The sequence below is a fragment of the Myxocyprinus asiaticus genome, chromosome 8, assembly GCF_019703515.2.
Source record: "Myxocyprinus asiaticus isolate MX2 ecotype Aquarium Trade chromosome 8, UBuf_Myxa_2, whole genome shotgun sequence".
Taxonomy (NCBI): Eukaryota; Metazoa; Chordata; class Actinopteri; order Cypriniformes; family Catostomidae; genus Myxocyprinus; species Myxocyprinus asiaticus.
In genome coordinates this window covers 54152260-54175198 of record NC_059351.1, presented here as the reverse complement: position 1 = coordinate 54175198, position 22939 = coordinate 54152260, and the positions used below count along the sequence as shown (strand labels likewise).

The window sequence follows — 22939 nt, the reverse complement described above, 5'->3', positions numbered from 1 at the left end:
TTGAAACATAATGACATAAACTATCCTTCTATATTCTAATAATATAAACTAGTATTCACTCAAATATTTTTAAAACAAGAGTTTTGATGAAATTAACAAATGGCAAGAAGGTAAACACCCACATCCTTCCATTTGTAATGTGTCAGTGGTTGATATTTACATTACCTGATTACATTACCTCTACTATGTTTTTTTTAAAACCTCACTACACTGTTTGCAGCTCTGCTAACAGCACAACATCTATGATGCTGACTTTGGGAATTTCTTCCTACAGGAAATGCAAAGTACTACATGTGTACAGTACATGAACGTGTATGTTTTTCTTTTAAATCAGTCGGGCAGTCTCCTCAAGTGCCTCAAGAAACCCTTCCTCAAATTTACACTAACCAGGCGGAAATCAGAGGAGGTAAAAGCGAAAGTAGAAATACATGGCAGTTTGTCATTATCAAGGAAGGAAGCTTTAACAGCAACATTTACCAACGGGATATTTTTTCACGGTAAAAAAATGATTTATAAAGTTGTATGGCAGTTAGTGATAAAATCACTACATTTTATGTGTCTGCACAAAGTCATATTTTGTATAATTCAATATATGTCACTTTTAGACTATTCGATAAATGTTTCCTTAACTATCTGTTTATGAATTTGTACTGTTTTTGATAGTTATGTATTTAATCTTTGAAGGCATTCTGACCAAGAAAATGACATTCTGTGATGACTGGTTGACGATGTGGCTATTTGCTGTGTGCAGTGTTTGAATTACTTGAACACTTCTGGGGGGTCCTATATTTGTAAGACAGTAGGTTTAGGGTGCTTTCATACTTGATTCGATTGCCTGGTCCGAACCTGGGTTTGTTTCCTCCTCCTGCACCTATTGGTCTCTGTTCACATCATACTATTTAGATCCGAACCGTGGTCCGATTACGTCATCAATGTGAATACAAATGGCAGTTGTTTACCAGTGTAACTAGGTAACAACCTAGTTACGCTAACAACTAACAATGCTTATGTTTCCCACTTGGTTATTTTTTTTAACCAATTCCTAACATTCTAGGAATGTTCTTTTTAGGGTTTTTTTTATAACCATAAACTAACCTTCCCAGAATGTTGCAGGGAGGTTTTTGTGTGATAATCTACAAATAACTTACACAGAACATTCTCAAATGGTTATTTTTAGATTTTATTTCTATGAACTAACCTTCCCAGAATGTTGCATGGAGGTTTTGTGGGACAACCTAAAAATATCTTGTACAGAACATTCTGTAATGGTTTTATTTAGATTTTATTTTTATTACCATAAATTAACCTTCCATGAATGTTGTATGTAAGTTTTTGTGTAACAACCTCTTACAATTTATACAGAACGTTCTAAATTGATTATTTTTTGGTTTTATTTTTCGTTTACATCAGGGGTTCTTAAACATTTTTGGCCCAGGACCCAAATATGACATTTTGTGTTTACCTGGTACCTACACTTACAAAACTGTGCAATATGCTGAATTTGCTATTATGTATCCATTTGAAAACTGTTTTTCATGTTGTTCTGACAGAATTTTTGCATCTGCAGTTGCGGCATGAGATGTCATCGTATTAAGAGCAACTCATTACTTTCAACATGCCCGTAATGCATTGTTGGCACAACTTGTTCTTTCTGATACTTTAAATAAATCCAAGACAAACAAATTCATTGAGGAATTTGTCATCTTTCTGTTTGTGCTGGTGTACACAGTAACCACGGTGTCATGAAAAATTACCCATTGACCAGAGCACCTGAGAGCGTGCCTCTTTATTAAATGATATTTTGGAAAAGTGCTGAAAGACTAAAAAACATTTCAACCCAACTTGTATGGCTATGTGACCCATAGTTTAAGAAATGCTGATTTCCATTTTTCATTATTTTGGTATTTTTAATAAACGTTACAGAGAGGTTGGTAGACAACAATGACTGACATTAGTGTGGTATAGCGTTTAATTAAATTTAGCAGTAAAGATCACAGTGTATAGGATTTAATGCATTATAATGAACAGATGTTATAAGCATACTATGGCTGTCAACTGGGCGGAGAAGCTAAATTTGAAATTTGAAAACTGCTGTCTCTCTGTGTCTCTTCAGTGATGTGAGGAATGAACTAATCCAGGTTCAGTCGAGATGTGAAGTTTGTGAGCAGGTTCTGAGAGATCCCGTGTCTATCACTTGTGGACATACAGTAGTTTCTGCAGACAGTGTATCAGCTTCTACTGGGACCAGACTAGTCCATCAGGAGACTTTGACTGTCCTCAGTGCAGAAAGAGATCTAGAACACGTCCTGTCCTACACACAAACACGCACAAAGTCATGAGAGGATCCAGTTCTGCTGGTTCTGCTCACTTCTACACAGAACAAGACCTGCTGGAGGATTCTCACCAACCAGTAGATGATGTTCTTCAGAGAGTCAAAGACCAACACAAAACCATCATGAAGAACAAGTATGAGAGCTTCTTTGAGGGAATCAAACTACAAGAGAATCAAACGCTCCTGAACAGGATTTACACACAGCTCTACATCATAGAGGGAGAGAGTGAAGGGGTGAATGAAGAACATGAGGTTTTACACATGGAGAAAACAGCCAGAACTCAACACTTACAAGACACTCCAATCTACTGCAATGATATCTTTAAAACCTTACCTGAACCAGGATGTGAGGAGACGAGAGAAGACCAAATAAAGACTGTTCTCACTAAAGGCATCGCTGGAATTGGAAAAACCGTCTCTATGCAGAAGTTCATTCTGGACTGGGCCGAGGGAAAAGCCAATCAGGATGTAGGTTTCATGTTTGTGCTTCCATTTTGAGAGCTAAACTTGATTAAAGATGAGCCGTACAGTCTTCACAAACTTCTGCTGGACTTTCATCCTGAACTTCATGATCTGGACTCAAAGATTTATGATGAGTGTAAAGTTGTGTTCATTTTTGATGGTCTGGATGAAAGCAGAATTCCACTGATGTTTTCAGACAGTGAAAAAGTTTCTGATATGACTGAGACTTCATCAGTGGGAGTGTTGATGTCAAACCTCATCAAAGGAGATCTGCTTCCCTCTGCTCTCATCTGGATCACCTCCAGACCAGCAGCAGCCAATCAGATCCCCTCCAAATACATCAAACGTGTGACAGAAATTCAGGGATTCAATGACCCTCAGAAGGAGGAATATTTCAGGAAGAGGATCAGTGATGAGCATCAAGCCAGCAGAATCATCTCACACATTAGAAGAGCAAGAAGCTTCCACATCATGTGCCACATACCAGTCTTCTGTTGGATCTCATCCACTGTGCTTCAAAACATCCTGAAACAAGATGATAATGCAGAAATCCCCCAAACTCTGACTGAAATGTACATCCACTTTCTGCTCATTCAGATCAATATGAGGAATCAGAAGTATGAAAAGAGAGACCCAGAGAAACTCCTGCAGTCCAACAGAGAAGTGATTGTGAAACTTGCTGAACTGGCTTTCAAACAGCTGATGAAAGGGAATATCATGTTCTATGAGGAGGACCTGAGAGAGAGTGGCATAGACGTCACTGATGCCTCAGTGTATTCTGGGATCTGCACTGAGATCTTTAAGGAGGAATCTGTGATTCATCAGAGGAAAGTCTACAGCTTCATACATCTCAGCTTTCAGGAGTTTCTGGCTGCTCTGTATTTGTTTTACCATTATGTAATCAAAAATGTTGACACACTGCATTTTTTTGATGTAGCACATACTCTGCATAAGTACGCAGTTGATAAAGCCCTTCAGAGTGAAAATGGACGCCTGGATCTTTTCCTGCGATTCCTGCTGGGCATCTCACTGGAGTCCAATCAGAGACTCTTACAGGATATACTGACACACACAGAAAACAGCTCAGAGAGCATCAAGGAAACTATTACTTATATCAAAGACAAAATCAGAAATGGACTTGGGCTGTCAGCTGAACGATCCACCAATCTCTTCCTCTGTCTGCTGGAGATGAAAGATCAGACTCTGTACAAAGAGATTCAGGAGTTTCTGAAATCAGACAAATACTCAGAGAGTAAACTCTTTCCTGCTCAGTGTTCAGCAATTGCCTACATGCTTAAGATGTCAGAGGAGGTGCTGGATGAGCTGGACCTGAAGAAATACAACACATCCGAGGAAGGTAGAAGAAGACTGATACCAGCTGTGATCAACTGCGGAAAAGCTCTGTGAGTGTTCCAATTGTCACAAGTTCTTAAAATATTCCTTCTGTCTCAAGAATGAAGCTGATATTATATCAATAAAGTTTGCAGAGTCAGGTTAACAATTTATTTACAGAACATTGTGTTTAATCGGTTTCAGACTTGCTGAGTGGAATCTCACTGGTCAGCACTGTGAAATCGTGGTCTCAGTTCTACAATCATCAAAATCCCTCCTGAGAGAGCTGGACCTGAGTAACAATGACCTGCAGGATTCAGAAGTGAAGCTGCTCTCTGATGCACTGAAGAGTCCAAACTGTAAACTAGAGATTCTAAGGTTTGTGAGCAGAATGGGAGATCAACACCCTCCACCAGCTTAATGTGTTTTTTCACATTCACAAGAGATTTGCATTATCAGTAAGCCACTATGGCGGGCAACTGGCAAGATGCATCGTCACAACAATGCACACTTGCTAAAGTAACACATTTAAGTAAATCTTGACGTAGAGACAAAAGAAAAACTTTTGATGTGTGCGTCTTGATTGGCCATTCACTTCTTCAGTAAAGCTCTGCCACTCTAGTGCTCAAGTTGTCATTTAACCCTCCTATGGTATTCAAAAATGGCACCTTCCATTGGTATTCACTGTAATTTTTGACTGGTTTAGATGTATAACCCTTTTTTATGATGATAATGATACCATTTTTTCTTCCCTGATGTAAGCACAATAAAATTATGCATTTCTTTTGGGATTTTATGCCATTTTGATCTTATTTACATAAGCAAAGTTATGCCATTTTGATCTTACTTACAGCAAAATGTCAGAACCTACACTTCTATAAGTTGAAACATATAGTCTTCCCCATTCATTTTCAATCGTCAGTCAGTTTTGACCGTGAATACCAATGGTGTCCCTTTTTTACAACCTCTTAGACTTACTGAATCAAGCCCAATTCTTTTTTTTATTTATTTTTTTGGATGTTCAGATGGCAAATGGAGGAAAACTGCTCTGATAAAGGAAACCATTTTTATTAAAAAAAATTTTTTATTTTGGTCAAAAAAGACCGAATATCATAGGAGGGTTAAGATGTCTTGAAGTTGTTTAGCAAGAATGAACTCTAACCACCTTTGGATAAATATGTGGGGTGTGACAATATCACGCAATACAAAAATGTGACAATATGCATTGATTCATGGATATGAAAAATGAATCACGGTACAAAACATAGTATCTATCAGTTTTGACCAACAAAAAGTTTGAACAATAGAGGGTATAGTCAACTTAGGCCTAATGTAAAAGCTAACAGTTTGGAATGAACCATTATGGCACACTAAGTGTTACATGTTGTAGAGATGAGACGACAATGGATCTAAATGCAGGCCTTTTTAATGAAGATGATGAAGGTGATACAAAACAATGTGGAGAAATGCAAAGAACCAAATAGTAACATTCATACATAAAGAACAATGATCAAGCACTGACAAGGGAGAATGGAAGTGAGGGCATATATATATACACAGAGGACTGATGAGGAAACAGGGAACAACTGAGGAAGATGGGGAACAGATGACTGTGATGAGGGAAGTGCAACATGGGAATTGTAGTATGAGGAAAACTAACAACAGAAGACAATAACGGTATCAAAATAAGAGTCCTTGTGAACAGAGGGGTTATGATGAAGATGAAGTGACAGGAGTGAAGACAATGACGATGTGACAGAACACCCCCCCCCCCCAAAGAGCGACTCCTGGTGCCCAAAGATGGATGAGGAGGACAGGATGAAGGAGATGATGAGGAAGGATCCAGGGGATGATTATGAGGTCAAGGAGGAATTGGCGGATGATCAGGTGGCCAGGGAGGTGACCACAGGGCAGAGACTGGGTCAGGGGGCCTGGGAGGCGGCCACAGGACTGAAATAGGGTCAGGAGGCCTGGGAGGTGGCCACAGGGCTGGGATAGGGTCAGGAGGCCTGGGAGGTGGCCATAGAGCAGAGAAAGTGTCAGGAGGCCTAGGAGGCAGCCATAGAGCAAGGACAGGGTCAGGAGGCCTGGGAGGCAGCCACAGAGCAGGGACAGGGTCAGGAGGCTTGGGAGGTGATTTGGACGTAGGAGGTGGAGACTTAGGGTGTGGAGGCATAGGTGGATCTGGAGGCGGAGCAGCAGGTGTAGGAATTTGAGATTTAGGAGGTGGAGACAGTGACGGAGCGGGCTGAGCCGTAGGTGGTGGAGATTCAGGAGAGGATGGAGTCTCAGGAGGTGAAGCAGATGGAACCGCTGGAGGTGGAGTTTCTGGGGTTGAGGGCGGAGCCATGGAAGACTCTGAGGGCGGAGCCGTGAAAGGCTCAACGAAGGCAGGCGGAGCTGTGGGAGGCTCGACGAAAGCAGGCGGAGCTGAGGGAGGCTCGACAAAGGCAGGTGGAGCTGAGGGAGGCTTGACAAAGGTAGGTGGAGCCAGGAGAGCTCAAGAGGCGGAGCCATGGAAGGCAGAGCCATGGGAGGCTCAAGGGTCAGTGTCCATGGGAGGTGGAGCCATGGGAGGCTTGAGGGGTGGAGCCATGGAAGGCTCGAAGGGCAGAGCCATGGAAGGCGGAGCCGTGAGAGGCTCGAGGGGCAGAGCCATGGAAGGTGGCGCCATGGAAGGTGGAGCCATGGAAGGCTTGAAGGGCAGAGCCATGGGAGGCGGAGCCATGGGAGGCTCGAAGGGCGGAACCATGGGAGGCTCAATGAGGGAAGGCTTCAGGGCCACCGAGGTTGGAAATAAAGTGGTCTCCATTGATGGGGGTTCGGAGACCACTGGAACCATAGTGGGCCCCCCCCCGAATTCCTCGAGAGCTGGAGCTGGCTCTGGGATGGACGAGGCTGGCAACGCTGGCTCTGGGATGGACGAGGCTTGCAACACTGTCTCATAGGCTGTGGCAGGTGTGGGCATTGGCTCGTTGGCCGTGGCAGGTGTGGGCATTGGCTCATTGGCCATGGGAGATCTGGAGCAAGGGGCCGTGGAAGGCTTGGAGTAAGGGGCCATGGGAGGCGTGGAGGAAAGAGCCGTGGGAGGCCGTGGGGCATTCACTGCGGGGGGTGAATTAATGTCCTCTTCCCCTACTGTAAAAGGTGAACCACATAGATTAAGAGCCAATTCTATGTACTCACCTAATGTCCAGTGAGGATCCGCCTGAGGCAGCTGTGCCTTCAATGCTCCATTTAGACCAGCTCTGAAGAAGGATATCAGAGCACGATCATCATAATGCACAACATTAGCCAGCTCATGGTACTCACGGACATGATCTTCCAATGGACGGTCCCACTGTGTGAGGAGAAGAATCTTGACAGCCGCTAGATCCATTTGTGCGGTCAGTTCTTCTGTTACGTGTTGTAGAGATGTGATGAGATGACAAAGGATCTAAATGCAGGCCATTTTAATGAAGATGATGAAGTTGATACAAAACAATGTGGAGAAATGCAAAGAACCAAATAGTAACATTCATACATAAAGAAAAACAATCAAGAACTGACAAGGGAGAATGGAAGTGAGGGCATATATAAACACAGAGGACTGATGAGGGAACAGGGAATAGCTGAGGAACATGGGGAACAGATGGCTGTGATGAGGGCAGTGCAACATGGGAATTGTAGCAAGGGGAAAACTAACAACAGAAGACAATAACGGTATCAAAATAAGAGTCCTTGTGACTATGACACTCTGCACTAAAACTACAAAATGATAAACAATCATCTCACATGCCTGCATTTAAGATTATAGAGGTTTAATGGTAGAACTTCATAAACTAATATATAATGCTGAATATAATGTACAGTAGACCTGCAACAATCTCCTGCAACAAATGTACAGTTCCCAGCATCAGAAGCATGCAAGCTATAAAACTCAAAATTTCTTCAAGATGATATAAGAGAACACATTTTTAAGAATTACAGTGGCAAGAACTGCTCTCTGTGCACACTTTACTCCAACCAAGTATTCTGTGTGGCCTTCGCCCCTGAAAACACAATCAATCCTTTTCATTTCCTTCCTATTTTACTACTGGGTAGGTCGATCTTGAAGGCACACGTCACAAACAATTAAATGTACACTTAATTTTACCATTGTATAAGCTAACAAAGCTCACTGAACCTGTGCACTAAAACCAGTCAATTGTAATAAAATTATAAAGTGTAATGTCCTTTTATTTGTTACAAATACAAATTAACAGATAAAAGGTTTTGTGGTTTACATTTATCATTTGAAAGCAACAGAGGTCCCAGTGTCAAAGTTTATATCACTTTATTTGCAGACTGTCGGGCTGTATGGTGACAGAGAAAGGCTGTTTTTATCTGGCTTCAGCTCTTAGTTCAAACCCTTCACACCTGAAAGAGCTGGATCTGAGCTACAATCACCCAGGAGAATCAGGAGTCAAACTACTCACAGATAAACTCAATAATCCAAACTGTACACTGGAGAAACTCAAGTATGTTGGTGTATATTTTACATGTGATGCTTACACTTTATGCAGCATATAATGTGACTTAAAAATCAGGATAGTTTTTTACATTTTATATTTTTACATAGATCAATCATTTAAAAGCTATTAAATAAATGCAACGTTAAGTGCAACAAATGTTAGTAACCCCACAAAGCTTAGATACATCGTTATCGGGAAACAGGCCTGTTAGAATGCACTAGCAGCTTGAGACAAAATGAGTGATGGGAAGTTGTATAGTCCACAAGTGTTTATTTTCCAAAGTGCCAACAAATTCTTAACCAGGTGAAAAATAGTGCTAAAATGTATTTACAGTGAAAAATGGGAAAATGCAAGTATTTATGAAAAGGAAAATATACAAAATGTACAAAAATATACAAATGTTGTTTTTGGCCATGCCATGTTCGGACACAAAATATCAACAATTCTATTTCACATACAGCGACAACAATAATCTCCAACTCTCTCTTAACCACTGGCTATAAGGAGCCCCCTTATAAAGCTTGTGGCTCCTTTCGAATACACCATAATGAAGTAAAGTAAAAAAAGAAAAAAAGGGAATGAATATTAAAGACAATATATAGAAAATAATAAAATGATAAATATCAATAGTTTGTATAGATACATAATAAACATAAGAATTAAGCATGTTATAAATTAACATTTACACAAAAAAAACAGGCAAAATCAGAATTTTAACACTGAACTTCCACCGTGACGTCATCGAAAATGGACGGGCTTCCCTATTGGCATGAATGAATGCTTTAAATATACCGGATTTTGTACAGTGAGGGTTTGGCTAATGCAACGTGAACTAGGCAGTAAGTGTGACTGTATTACAGATGTTTTGCTGGTTTGGATGACAAATAAAGGATCGAAATTCTATGGATATTGTATTGATTGAGACTGACATGAACTTAAATCTGTAGTGATTTTTTATTTTTTTATTTAACAGGGACAGTACACTAGGCATTGTTACACACAGACAACCGATGCCGTGTACATAGGGCATATAGCATAAAGCTAATTTGAAGCCCTCGTCCCTGGTTAGGCTTTTATATAAAAATCAAAACATCCAAAAAAAATAAAAAAATAAAAAACAAATACAATCATTTCAAGAAATAAAACAAATACAAATACGCACATATATATACAGATAACTGTGTGTATATATGTTGTACCTATACAATCAAACAATGGCATATTGACATACCTAAGTACATATGTAAGTTTATACAAAGTCTCAAAACATAAAATGAAAATTATCCTTCATACAGAAAGAAAATATAATCTTAACCAACCTGAATAAGCCTAAGGTACTCAATGTTCACATCGCTGAAAAAATTTCAGCCATTGTTTCAACTTTGTAGAGAAAACTGTGAGTTCTGATTGCAACTTTAAATCTACAGGCATAGTGTTCCATAGATGTGAACCTTTCACTGTTAAAACATTTGAGCTGCTTTAAGAGATATACATGGTCTTATCATACGAAAACAGTTCAAATTTGTCTTAATACTCTTAGACATTTTCTTAATATGAGCATCAAACTTAAGCTTAGAGTCTACAATGACACCTAAATATTTAAATTCACTCACTTCCTTGATTTCCTTTTGGTCAATTTTGATTTTAAATCCATCCAGCAATTTGTTCTTTAACGAAAAACACACTGAAACTGTTTTGTTGTAATTTAAAGTTAAACAGTTATCCTGCAGCCACTGGGAAACACTGACCAGTTGTCTGGTTAACATTTCTGAAGCCAAATGAGAAGTTTCTGCTGTTACATAAATAATTGTGTCATCTGCATACATTTGACAACCGACCTCCTTGCAACTTTCAGATAAATCATTTATATACAAACAAAAAAGCAAAGGACCCAATATTGAGCCTTGTGGTACACCTAGTTTGCATTTTTGAAGTGATGACTTCATACCACTAATTTTAACACATTGCTGTCTACAACCCAGGTATAGAACTTGTTGAGAAAAGTTAATTTGTTTCAATTTATTTATGAGTACTTCATGATTCACAGTATCAAAAGCCTTTTTAAAGTCTAAAAATACTGCTCCCACTACTTTTCCTTGATGCAAACTACTTTTTATGTTATCTATACACTGACATAAAGCCATTTCTGTTGAATACTTTGGCCGGATTCCAAATTGCTTAGAGTTTAAGAGATTCTTTTTTCCAAGTATTCATTAATTGTTCTAACTAACTTTTTTAATACTTTGGAAATTACTGGAGTAATTGAGATGGGTCTATAATTATACACCTCATCAGTCTCTCCAGACTTAAAAACTGGGGTCACCACAGCTGTTTTAAGATTTTGTGGAAACTTACCAGTTTTAATAGATAAATTTACCAATTGTGCTATTGGCCTTACCATTGTTGCACTATGTTTTTTTTAATAAGAGAAGCATCTAAACCGAATATATCTTTAGCTTTTGAACTGTTTAATTGATTAATAATTTTACCAATTTTATCTTGATCAACCTGTGAAATATAAAAGAATGAAGATGAATCTCTTACTACATCATGTGGTAAACAAACAGAATTGAAATTTGCTGCAAGTTCTTCTACTGATTTAACAAAAAAGGTATTAAATTCATTTGCAATTAAATGAGATAATGTATAAAACCAGAATGAGATGACATTTAACAGAATGTAACAAATATTAAACAGCAAAAACACACAAAACAAATGTGATTCAAACACAAATCTGTGTATTCTTGATGTAACATTAACACCGGCAACGAGACTGTGTGCATGTTATGTGTGTGCGCACCTGCGTGTTCTCAGTCTCTCATTCACAGTCTCTCATCACAGCGCTCATCTGTGACATTTCCCCCTACTTTTTCAGACACCTTATGAGGTGTTCTTGAGAGGCAGTCTGCTGTGCAATTTTGAGAACCAGTTCTGTATCAAACCTTAAAGTCAAATGGTCAAATGTCTTTAAACCATCTGGTGATGTGTAGGGGTGTAAATTGCAAGTTTCATCACGATACAATCAAATATATAGATTCTCTTAGCCAGTGATCTGATGTTTGCAGATATTTCAGAAACTGCCACCGTGCGATTTAGATTCAGGGGCCTGCAATCAATATTACAATATTATGTGCCTATTTTACACAATCTATTACATTTATTATCTCACAAATTCAACCAAAATATAATTTGAATATTTTATTAAGCTCACTGAAAAGTGAAAATCCAGGATCCACATTGGGACATCCACAACAAAATAACATACTTCAGTTGTTGAAAACAAAATACAGAAAAATAAATAATATAAAAAATATAGTCACATACATGTGATCATCAATCGTTTGATGACAACACATTGCCTTGTGGAATTAAGTAAACACTACAATGACAATTTGTCATCTCTACAACAGTCAAGCAAGTCTTTACTTGGCTACATCTTTCACAGTTGTATTGAAAATTCTGTTACAGTTTACTGTGATAAATGTTAGTAAGGGTGATGATGGGTAATTGATGCTGTTGTTGGGCAGGTGTTCAGAATATCGTGGCTGTTTAGCCATTTGAATTGGTTGAATTGCTCCATAGCGTTTTAAAGTAGAAAATTGTCATGTAGAATTCATATGTGTTGTATGCACCACGATTTCGAGGGAAGTATGTTTGAATCGTGCATGTGAGCCGCTCTGTGCTATCCTGTCACTGGAGCTTGCAGCCCTGTTGACGTGCGTGCATGGACAGAGCAGAGCGCAACTTCATGCTTCAAGCACCCCGCGCACATCTGTGTCCCACATGAGAAGGATATTTAGTCAGAAATGAATATCATAAGGTTGCTGCATCACCTGACGGAAATTCATACGGATGTGGCTGGCATGAGAATGTCAAAATGAAGGTGCATCTTAAAAAAATCTACATCAAATGTTTACATGTTAAATCGATGACATTGCATCACTGGTTATATATTCGATGCAACGATCCAGACTGATGGATCGTTACACCCCTAGTGATGTGGGCATTTAGTGTCCCTCATATGGCCCAGCCAGGCCAATGCCCGGTAAACAGTCTCAAGTCTAAATTTACACCCCATCAGGCAGTACTTAAGGGAGTCCAATGCCCACTTAAATGCCAGGCACTCCTACACGGTTAAATACATAGTACTCAATATTTGATGCATCAGTCTGTACAGTGTTCAAAATTGGGACTTTGCAATATGGGCTCCCTACACTAACAGTCTTTTAAGTGCTGAAAAGCCTATTCACAGTCCAGAGTTCTTTTTGGTTAAATTTGTTAGAGCTACAACTGAAAAGTTTGGGATTAAGCACCTATACCTCCTTCAAGTCCAGAAAAGACTGCACCTGTTTCTTGGTCAACAGCTGCTCTGTGTTCTTGATGGCCTTTACTTTTTCAACCAGAGGCCATATCACCCTATGACCAGGCACATACCCTAGAGATGTTTCCCAGTCCTTGCTAGGCTGCACTTGGTCAGACCGGCATTCTTTATTCATCCCAGCACACAGCTCTTTCACCAAAACTGGGCATTTACCCAGCATGCTGCTTCCATACCCAGTGCCCCGACCTAGGTTGATCATCCTTTTGACTCCTATTCCCAGAAGATATTTTGGGAACCAATGAGGAGAGGTGCAAAACCTTACCACTGGAGAGGGATGATAAGTGGGAAAGAAAGTTGAACAAAGTCAAACATGTCAGAACCCCTGCATACACACAGCCATTCTCTTTCCCCCAACATCACTCCCATTGCTGCACCTTACCTAGTTCCACATAGTCAGTGCATCAACATTAACACCTAAAAACTCATTCACCATTACCAACCCACCTAGATCACCCATTGTTTGCCAGAATCCTGTGGGAAATCTGGTAATTCTGGCCGATGCTGCCTCATTCTGTACTAAACTTCGAGAACACAAAGCCCTTAGGACTGCTGCAGAGGACAAAAGTCATCGAACTCGGGCACACACTGGGTATAGACCTGACTGGACACTTCTCCACTAGCAAAAAGAACACTTACCTCATGTTGGTAGGTGATTACAACACCAAGATGTTGGAGTTGTTTCTCTTAAGAGACATCAAAAAAAATTGTGAAGATCCTTAAGGAGAAAATCTTTAAGAGATGAGGAGATCCTAAATACCTAATCTCAGACCAGTGTCCACAATTCACTGCCGAGCGAGCGAGAGTCAAACAAACTCTAAAGACCATGGTAGCCTTTTTCTTTGGTGACTCACATGACACCTGGTATCAGTGGCTAAAATAATTTTGATTCTCATTTAACTCATCCCAGCACAAGACCACAGGTAAATCAGTAGCTGAGCTCATGTTGGGAAGAACATTTACAGGAATTCAGGAAAGACTTGATTCTCAGTGATGGAGAAATGCAGAGGAGGTGAAGCGTAGAGTGGAAGTGCAATGTGCAAGACATGCTAGATATTGTAATACTTGTAGGAAGAATGCGCACTTGCAATGGAAATCTAGTTTTGTTCCGTACACACCCAAAGCTTACACCTGTATGAGCCCGCTGAAACTGTCAAAACATTACAGTATGTAGTAGGGAGTCCCACGTAAGCAAGATATCATCCATGCAATTAATTTTAAGTGCTGCTATGAAGTTTTACCTCCAAAGCCACTAATTGGGGTGGGGGTAGTATGTAGCACAGCAAAATAATGATGTGCTTATTTACTACATACATGTATGAATAGACACTTACTTCCTAATTATTACTGGTAAGAATGTCTGTTAATTTTATCATTACCCCTGTTACCAGGTATTGGTGTCAGGTATTCCTAAGTCTCTTGAGGCTTTACTTCACGATTTCAATCATGTGTCTGTGAGGCTGGATATTGTGACACAGATTGTTCAAAACCATAACGGAATAAAAACAGACGAGAGATGATATTCTGGAGAGTTACCTCCAGTTGGTTATTTCAACTAATGTAATCATGAAGTGCTGTTTGTCTGCATTGAAGAGTCTAAGTGAAACCTCAGTGTGGATTATTGTTGTTTGGCCACATAGATCAGAGTGCATTATTTCACAACTTGGATTGTGTATTGCGTAAGTTGATCCAAACACAATTAATCATGCCCTCAACCCGTACGTAAATTCCGTAATAAGGAATGTTCCTATTGTCTGAGCATTTCAAGCTTTGTGCCAGTATTTGTGGAATTGGTGGCAGTAGGGGGCAGTTAGCGCAACTCTAGCTGTACAGGCAACACTTCTCGTTGAACAAATTAGTAGATAGCTCAGCCTTCCACAGATGATGCACTCTTCCACAGATGATGCCCTCTTGTACTTGACAGCTGGACCGAGCACTACAGAATGCAAGGATCTTGAGATGCATTTTTTACTACGTTGAACTTGACACAGCGTCCTAAAACCATGCTTATGACTAGAGATGATGAAAACTAATGAGACATTACGCAAAGAAAGTAAGATGCTCAGAACGCATCCATCTGACGCATGAGTACATAGACCAACAATTAAAAATAGCACAGATGGACGTAGGCCAATAATAGGATTATGTTCAATGATATGGAAATGAAACAAACAATATTTTGAGTTTTATGCCACTTTTTGTATTATCTATATGCATAATTTTTCTGCTGCCACAATAAGTATTTAAATTATAATATTTTTATGAAATTTATATTATATTTATAATTATTTTAATTATACTAAATTCTTTATTTAGGGGTATTTCTTTTCAGTATATATATGTGATTAATTGGATTAAAAATTCACGTGATTTAGATGAGATTAACTTTAAAAATATAACTATCAGTCTGTGATTTGTGTGATGTGATATTCTGCTGTTTTCTCTGAAATGTTCTTAAATGATCAAGCATTTTCTATCTCTGTTGTGTAAATATTTGTCTAGTTTGGACCATGGAGAACAGTTCAGGATCACACCAGGACTACGAAAATGTAGGGGTTTTTTTTCTCTCCTTTTCAAAACATTCATTTAACATAGCTGTGAAACTCTTCTTCATGTAGTTCTAATCTTTATTGTGTTCAGATTTCTGTAATCTCACAATGGATCCAAACACGGTGAACTATCATCTCATTCTGTCTGAGGGGAACAGAAAGGCAACACACAAGAAAGAGGATGAGCCATATCCTGATCATCCAGACAGATTTGAGCACTATGAGCAGGTTCTGTGTAGAGAGGGTCTGACTGGACGCTGTTACTGGGAGGCTGAATGGAGCGGATGGGCTGATATAGCAGTGTCGTATAAAGGAATCAGAAGGAAAGGAAGAAGTGATGACTGTGATTTTGGACTCAATGAAAAGTCCTGGAGTCTGAGCTGTATTGATGGCAGATTCACTTCCTGGTACAATAAAAACAGCATTGACATTCCTGTCCCTAAACCACAATCTAACAGGAAAGGAGTGTATCTGGACTGGTCGGCCGGTACTCTGTCCTTCTACAGCATCTCTGACACACACACACTTACACACATTCCACTCCACATTCACTGAACCCCTCTATGCTGGATTTGGGATTGTTTATTCTAACTGCTCAGTGTCTCTGTTAGATTAAATAGCCTTCTGTGAGAAACACCAGTGACACACATGTTGAAAGATAGAAACTGTCTCCATTTAATGCATGCACTTTCACAAACACACCACAAAATATATTGGTATTTTATGTGTATATATGAATTATTGATCTATTAATAAGCACCAATAAAAGCTCTTTGTCTCTTAGTCATACATATATACACCAAATTGAAGTCTACAGAGAAATTGTTTGAGACTGAACTAGAAAGTTCCCACAGGTCCAATATTATTCTGCATCTTCTCTGTATTTTTACATGAAAATGACGACTTTTCTGTGTAATGTTTAAAAAATGAAGTCATAGTGTGTCTTAGCTGATATTCCAATTCATGATTGTTCTAGTATATAATAGTTATTTATATATTATGGATAGTTATTTTTATATAGTGGGTAATTATTATTTTTTTCTTGTCTTTTATTTTGTATCTTTCTCTTGTGATTTTTTCACAGCGTGTTTATTATCAAGCAAAGTTCTAGTTTGTCAAGTCGAATCATGTTTATGATCAGGTCAAGTTCTTGTTCATGTTATCTTCTAATCCAGTCAGTTTCTAATTTGTCAAGTTCTTCAGGCAAGGCTTTGTTTTTGGATTTCTTCTTTTGCTCCTTTGTCTTAATAAACTGAACCAGGGTTCAAAACTTAACATCTTGTGAGCTCAACGATACATTAAGTGAAGGGATATCAAATTGTTGTTCAGCAGACAAAAAATGATACTTAAACACAGTAAGCCAATACTGAAGAAATGTGCTGTTGTCCCCACATCAATTTATTCTCTGTATTGCAGAATTAAAAGGTGATGAAAGTGATTTTAGCCGTTATGGAACTTCCGCAAGACTGAGCCGTCTTTCCAAAACACCGCCCTCCAAAAATATCTTTGAGACAGTCACCGAACAGTAGAATGGTAAACACAACTGTAGCAAAATAGTGTCCTCAGCTGGCAACAGTTATGAATCTGAATATGACATTAAACCTGAATGAACTTTTACTACAGTACAACACTGAGAACGTGCAAAATGATTGACAGGCAGAAAGCACATCAAAGTCTTCTGATTGGCGCGGCCACATTTCTGTTTGCTGTTTACAGAGTCTAGTGCAAGTGTAGATTCAACAGTTGCATGTGCAGCGTGTGGATGACTGTATGTTGTACTGCAGGTAGATATACACACCCAGAAGAGGATCAAAACAGTATTCAAAAAAGTATTACAATGTCTTGACATTACATGTACTGTGATGATATAGTTTTCTTTAAAGTAACTTATTTTAATATACTGCCATTTGGTGGTTGATAAATGATGCGCACATAAGCTGCTTTTGCTGGTAATGTTTTGAAGAAATAAAAAATTGCCGACTCTGTTATGACATTTCTGTGTTTTGTTCACTTAAGTGTTTATAATAAGTAATAACCAAGGTTCAAGCGTCATGTCTTCATATATATGATTTAAGAAGTTACTGTGTTGTGTTAAAAAATTCAAACATGAGAGTGAATTAATGACTGATTAATTTACATGTAGATTAAAAATAAATAAATATGTTTGTGGACTGAGCAGTAACATTTTATTAACAGCAGTGAAAGGTGCTTATGTGACTGAAATGGCTTCTTTTGAACCAGATACTGAAGCATGTGGTTTTCAGCAGATTGAAGCTTCACAGATCACGTGGTTTTCCAAAATGAATCAAGCTCCGATACAATACTTCAATGTGAAATGTGTTGTTGTTTTAAAACAAGCTTCAATGCTTCAGTGTCGGACATCCCATCTCTACCTTGGAGTACTGTGAAAATGTAGTATATGAATGTGTATTAATTAATGCAATAATGTATCAAATCTGACTTTTACATTGGTAATACCACAGTTGGTTACTTTTTTTGAAAAGAGAATTTGAGAAACTTCTTTATACCTCTGCATAACAAACAGTAAATAGCAATATAACTTGTGTTGTATCTCTTTTTGAGATCTTATTTGTGAATACACAAAGCATTAGATCAAAATGCAACTGATTATTTTTTATAATCAGCATGTGTAGGACACTCAACACATGCGTTAAGCATGAGTAAGGGCAATTGACTTCAAAACATGATCAGAAGTCAAGATTTATAATGAAAAAGGAGGTACATTTTGGTCTGTTTCTCACCCAAAACCAATCGTATTACTTCAGAAGACATGGATAAAACCACTGGAGTCTTAGAGTTAAACTTAAAGTTTTTGAGCTTAAAAGTTTAGACCCCATTGACTTGCATTATATGGATATATTCACATCATATCTCCATAAAAAATATCTTCGTCTGTGTTCCATGGAAGAAGGAAAGACATACAAGTTTAAAACAGCACACAGGTGAGTAAATGATTAGACTTAATATATTTGAGTGAACTATTCCTTTAAATAAAGCATTTAGTCAAGTCAGATTCTCTTTATTTACTCACCCTCATGCCGTCTTTAACATGTATGACTTTCTTTCTTCTGCAGAACACAAACAAAGATTTTATGAAGGATACATGAGGTGTTTTTGTCTGAAACATGTCGAGTCCAAAATTTTTCCGCTATTTGAACATGTTTTCTGTTCAATCGCTTCCGGAGACTGCCAAGGCATTATATAAATAATTTTCCCCCAATGTCTGTCTTTTATTTTGGTAGGCTATAATATAGGCCTATGTTAGGTAACCCCACACATGAACGGCATGTGATGCCAAAATTGACTACTATTGATCGCTTTAAATGTCTTTTATACGATTCTTCCTAAGTTTGTTGTTTTCTGGTCAATTTTAAGCAACTAGAAATCTTATGACATTTCTGTGTGTGATGATGACATTAAATGTAGCAGAATCTCTTTTTTTATTACTGAAATCAAGCATTGTTAAAACTGTATAAACATGAATTTGCATTGTTATTTTTAAAGGGGTCGGAACATCAGAAGTGGCCAACTGCCATCAGACCTGCAAACGGGAGGAGAATGTCTTCATCTAGAGGTGAATACATGACATCACATGGACACACATTTCAGTGAACAACACCTGTAAGTGCTGTGATTAACCACTCTTTTTATGGGACATTTGCATTCAGTTTTTTAAAGTATACACTATGTGTCATTATTGCTAAAAAAAGAGAAGTTTACTGTTTTACTTCCTACTGTACAGTCATGGGAGGGGCTTCATGTTCTAGAAGTTAAATTGTTACAGTTAACAATGAACAAAGGGTAAATAATTTGGATTCAAATATGGTTAATATTTATGTGCATATGCTGCTGGTCATTATCGGTGATCAATGTGCCATCAAGGACCAAAATACAATAATGAGTGTGGGGGGATGACTTATGTTATTATTACTATTCTTACTAATTTATTTATTTCTATTCTTTTAGTTTCATTTTGTGAATGTCCAATAATGGTTCTAGATCTGTGCTTCTGCAAAAAATATGTGTCTGTCATTGTTGTAAAACTAAACAAAGCTCTTTTTAATTAAACGTATCAGAAATGAAAATGACTGGGTAAATTTGCATAAATTAAACATGTTAGCAGGTTATTTCTTCATACAAAGTTTGTCAAAGATCTTTCACAACAAACATTTACACAGATTCATATATCACTTCTTATTTTGCTTTGTGGGACCTTGAAGAAAGAGGAAGAACAGAACAATAGAACTGAACTGACTGCAAAACACACAGACGTATCAACAGTTACAGACGCTAAAGGTTTTATGAGCAATGTATTTACATGAATGCATTTTTGGCAGACACTTTTTATCCAACTTACACTTTTTATTTCATGGTAAGTTCTTGAAGTGTTTTAGTAATATGGATATAATTTAGTCGTGATACATTTTTTCATCATAATTTCATGTATGTGAAGTTTAAAAATGAAAAAAACGCTTAAATGTCTTAATATGCATTTTTATATTTATGTAGCCTGATACATTTATGTTTTGCATTGCATTTGATGTCCCACCTTATTGTAATGTACAATAGCACATGTAACTGTTTAATAAGTTATTAAAGAAATAGTTGTCTATGGGATTTTTCTGAGGTCTGAATAATTAAGTTAGTCTTAGTTTTAGTGCACAGTTGTGCATTTACCATGAACAAACTATACATTTGACTTGGTGCTTTTAATTTGAGGTGGAACAGACAATGCAAAGAGGAGTTTAAGACTAACTGGATTTTAAAGTAATTTGAGTATATGTTGTCTTCTAACATACAACAATTACATAAAATTAAATGACAAATAATGAATCAAAATGAAATAAAAACATACAAAACAAAGATGTTTGGTCACTTTCTGTATTTCTCTCACTTCTTCTGTAAAATGTGGATTTTAATGCTCTACAGAGATTTAAAGATCAACACAAAACCAGCATGAAGAACAAGTATGAAAACTTATTTGATGGAATCAAACTACAACTACAAAAAACTACACGTTTTTACCGGGTTTGGAGCTCGACATCTGTGGTCACTATGAACCATGTCAAAGAAATTCACATTTTGTGTTACATGGAAAAAAGAACAGCAAACGGTTTTGATTGCCATGAGGGTGAGTAAATAATTACATTATATTTCATTTTGGGTGAAGAAGGGGAGGTTAGAGAGAGTTGTAAGACATTTAGTTTAATTAATGATGGTGGTTTAATACTGTTTAATAATGTCACTTGTACGTATTTCTCTATTTCAGAGAGACATGTGCAGTGCCTTACCCGTTTCAGTAGCTTCATGCTTCAGAAGGTAATATCTTCAGACACAATTTTTCCATTGTTAAAACTTTTTGGCTGCATTTTATATTTTATTTTATTTCTTTTATTTAGCCTAGCAACACAACAGCCAATCAAAATTCGAGAAGCAGCAATGCAGCAGCCAGTCAAAATGAGTGAACTGACCCTTAGTTTCTGAAGTGTTTCTGATGGTCATGTCTAGAAGGGATCCCTGCCTTGTCAACCAGATAACACACGTACGTCTCCGAGATGTTTGTTTTAGATCTTTACATCTGGAAAGCATCGCATTTTGATAAACATCTCCTGAACATCTTACAAAGATCATATTTACAAATATTCTAAAAATCACAAACATCTCAAAGACATCTGTTGAATGTCTGATTGACATCTGAGAGGAAATGTCTTATAGACGTATTACAGATGAACAAACAATGTGAAAAATGCATCTTCCAGACGTAAACATGCATCAAATAGACATCAGGGGATGCACGTGTGCTATCAGGGAAAGGATTATTTTAAATTGTCTGTTTTGATAAATAGTCATTCTTGATGATCAATTCAAGCTCTAAAATACATATTTAACATATTTGATAACATTCAGCTCTATATCTGCTACTGTCGGTCATGAGATATTGTTGGTCAGTGGAGAAGTGCATCAATAAGTTCTTTTATAAGACTAGTGGTAAAGCCTGATAGCACACGTACGTCACGGATCAAACCTTTCACTCAACTCTCTGACCTTCATCGTGACCAAATCAGTGCGAGGAAATCAACTTTGGATTCATTTTATTTATTTTTATATAGTATTAAAGACAAATATTAACAGTGGAGACAAGTAACAGGATGGGGGAAAACTGTGTCAAAGGCGGATTTGAACCCAGGTCCTCCACATGTAAAAAACAGACTGAGCCATTGCGGTGACTAGACACATTTTGTCTTTAATTTCTTTGTTTCCACCAGACTATTTGAGTGCAAGTAGCTGCACTGTGTGTCAGGTATGTACAACTAGTGTAAATAGTCACTCTGTAATAATAGTAATGATGTTATATTATTGATATTATTTAAGTTTTTACTGCGGAAAAAGCGCCAAAGCATCATAATAGAGTGCGCATGCGCGAGATTGACGAGGGCGGGTTCCCTTCTAGAAACGACCGTTTCTGACCAATCCTGTTTTAGTAACTGTTGCCGTGCGCCGTTTCTCTGACAAGTGCTTTTTTTTCTCCAATGAGAGTCTATGTAAGTGATGTGTGTTTGAGCTGTTTTAAGCGGAAGTTTACAGAAACTATCCATAACAAATGTTGCTGCTGGGTTACTTGTAACAGTGCCATGTGTTTGTTGTGAGACGTTATGAGCAGTTTTGTTCACCTACACTAATGTTATCAGGTGTGTATCGCCATCAAATGAAGCTTTTCTCTTTTTATGTGCCTGAGATCCCGTTTAAACCCGGAATTATTTGATCATTTGCCTCGATTCTGATTCTCCACAGTTTTCAATCAAATTACTGTGTAGTTAAACAATTGATTTTACAAAAACCGTCATATAAATATGCTTTACAATATCACTCTTCATTCAAGCCCACATAAGAATATTGTTAATTCCGTTTATGAGAATATTTTTCCAAAAACCGCGCCGTTCATTAATTCTTATGGGTTGTTCTTCCTACAGGAAATACAAGGTGTGTTTGTACAATAAATAAAGGTGCGTGTTTTTCTTCTAAATCAGTCGGACTTTCTCCTCAAGTGCTTCAAGAAATCCCTCCTCGAATTGTGATTGACGTCTAGAACATTTAAAAGCGAAAGTAAAAACAAACAGCCGTTTTCCACATTCATAAATAAGGAAGGAGGCAAATAACATACATGTGAGATACTTTTTCATGGTAAGAAGATTTAAAAGAAGTTATATGGCAGTTAGACATTCGTTGGTTAGACTATAGAATAATTCAACTTTATTTACCTGAAGGCATTATCATTCACTCGTATGATGCACACCCGACAGACATTTGACTTGTAGATAAATGTTTCCTTTGCGACGATGTATTGTTTTTGGTTGTTTTTATTCTTTGACAA

General features: G+C 37.8%; 1 protein-coding gene and 1 pseudogene across 1 annotated transcript in view; both read left to right on the top strand.

The window, feature by feature from the left end:
- The first annotated feature begins 140 nt into the window (after nt 1-140).
- LOC127444641 (protein NLRC3-like) lies at nt 141-18021 on the top strand (annotated as a pseudogene).
- A 4284-nt stretch (nt 18022-22305) lies between these two features.
- LOC127444819 (uncharacterized) overlaps nt 22306-22939 on the top strand; it is a 50318-nt gene continuing 49684 nt past the window's right edge. The window contains exon 1 of the mRNA XM_051704360.1: nt 22306-22749. The gene's annotated coding sequence lies outside the window, so the exon portion shown is untranslated. The remainder of the gene's footprint in view (nt 22750-22939) is intronic.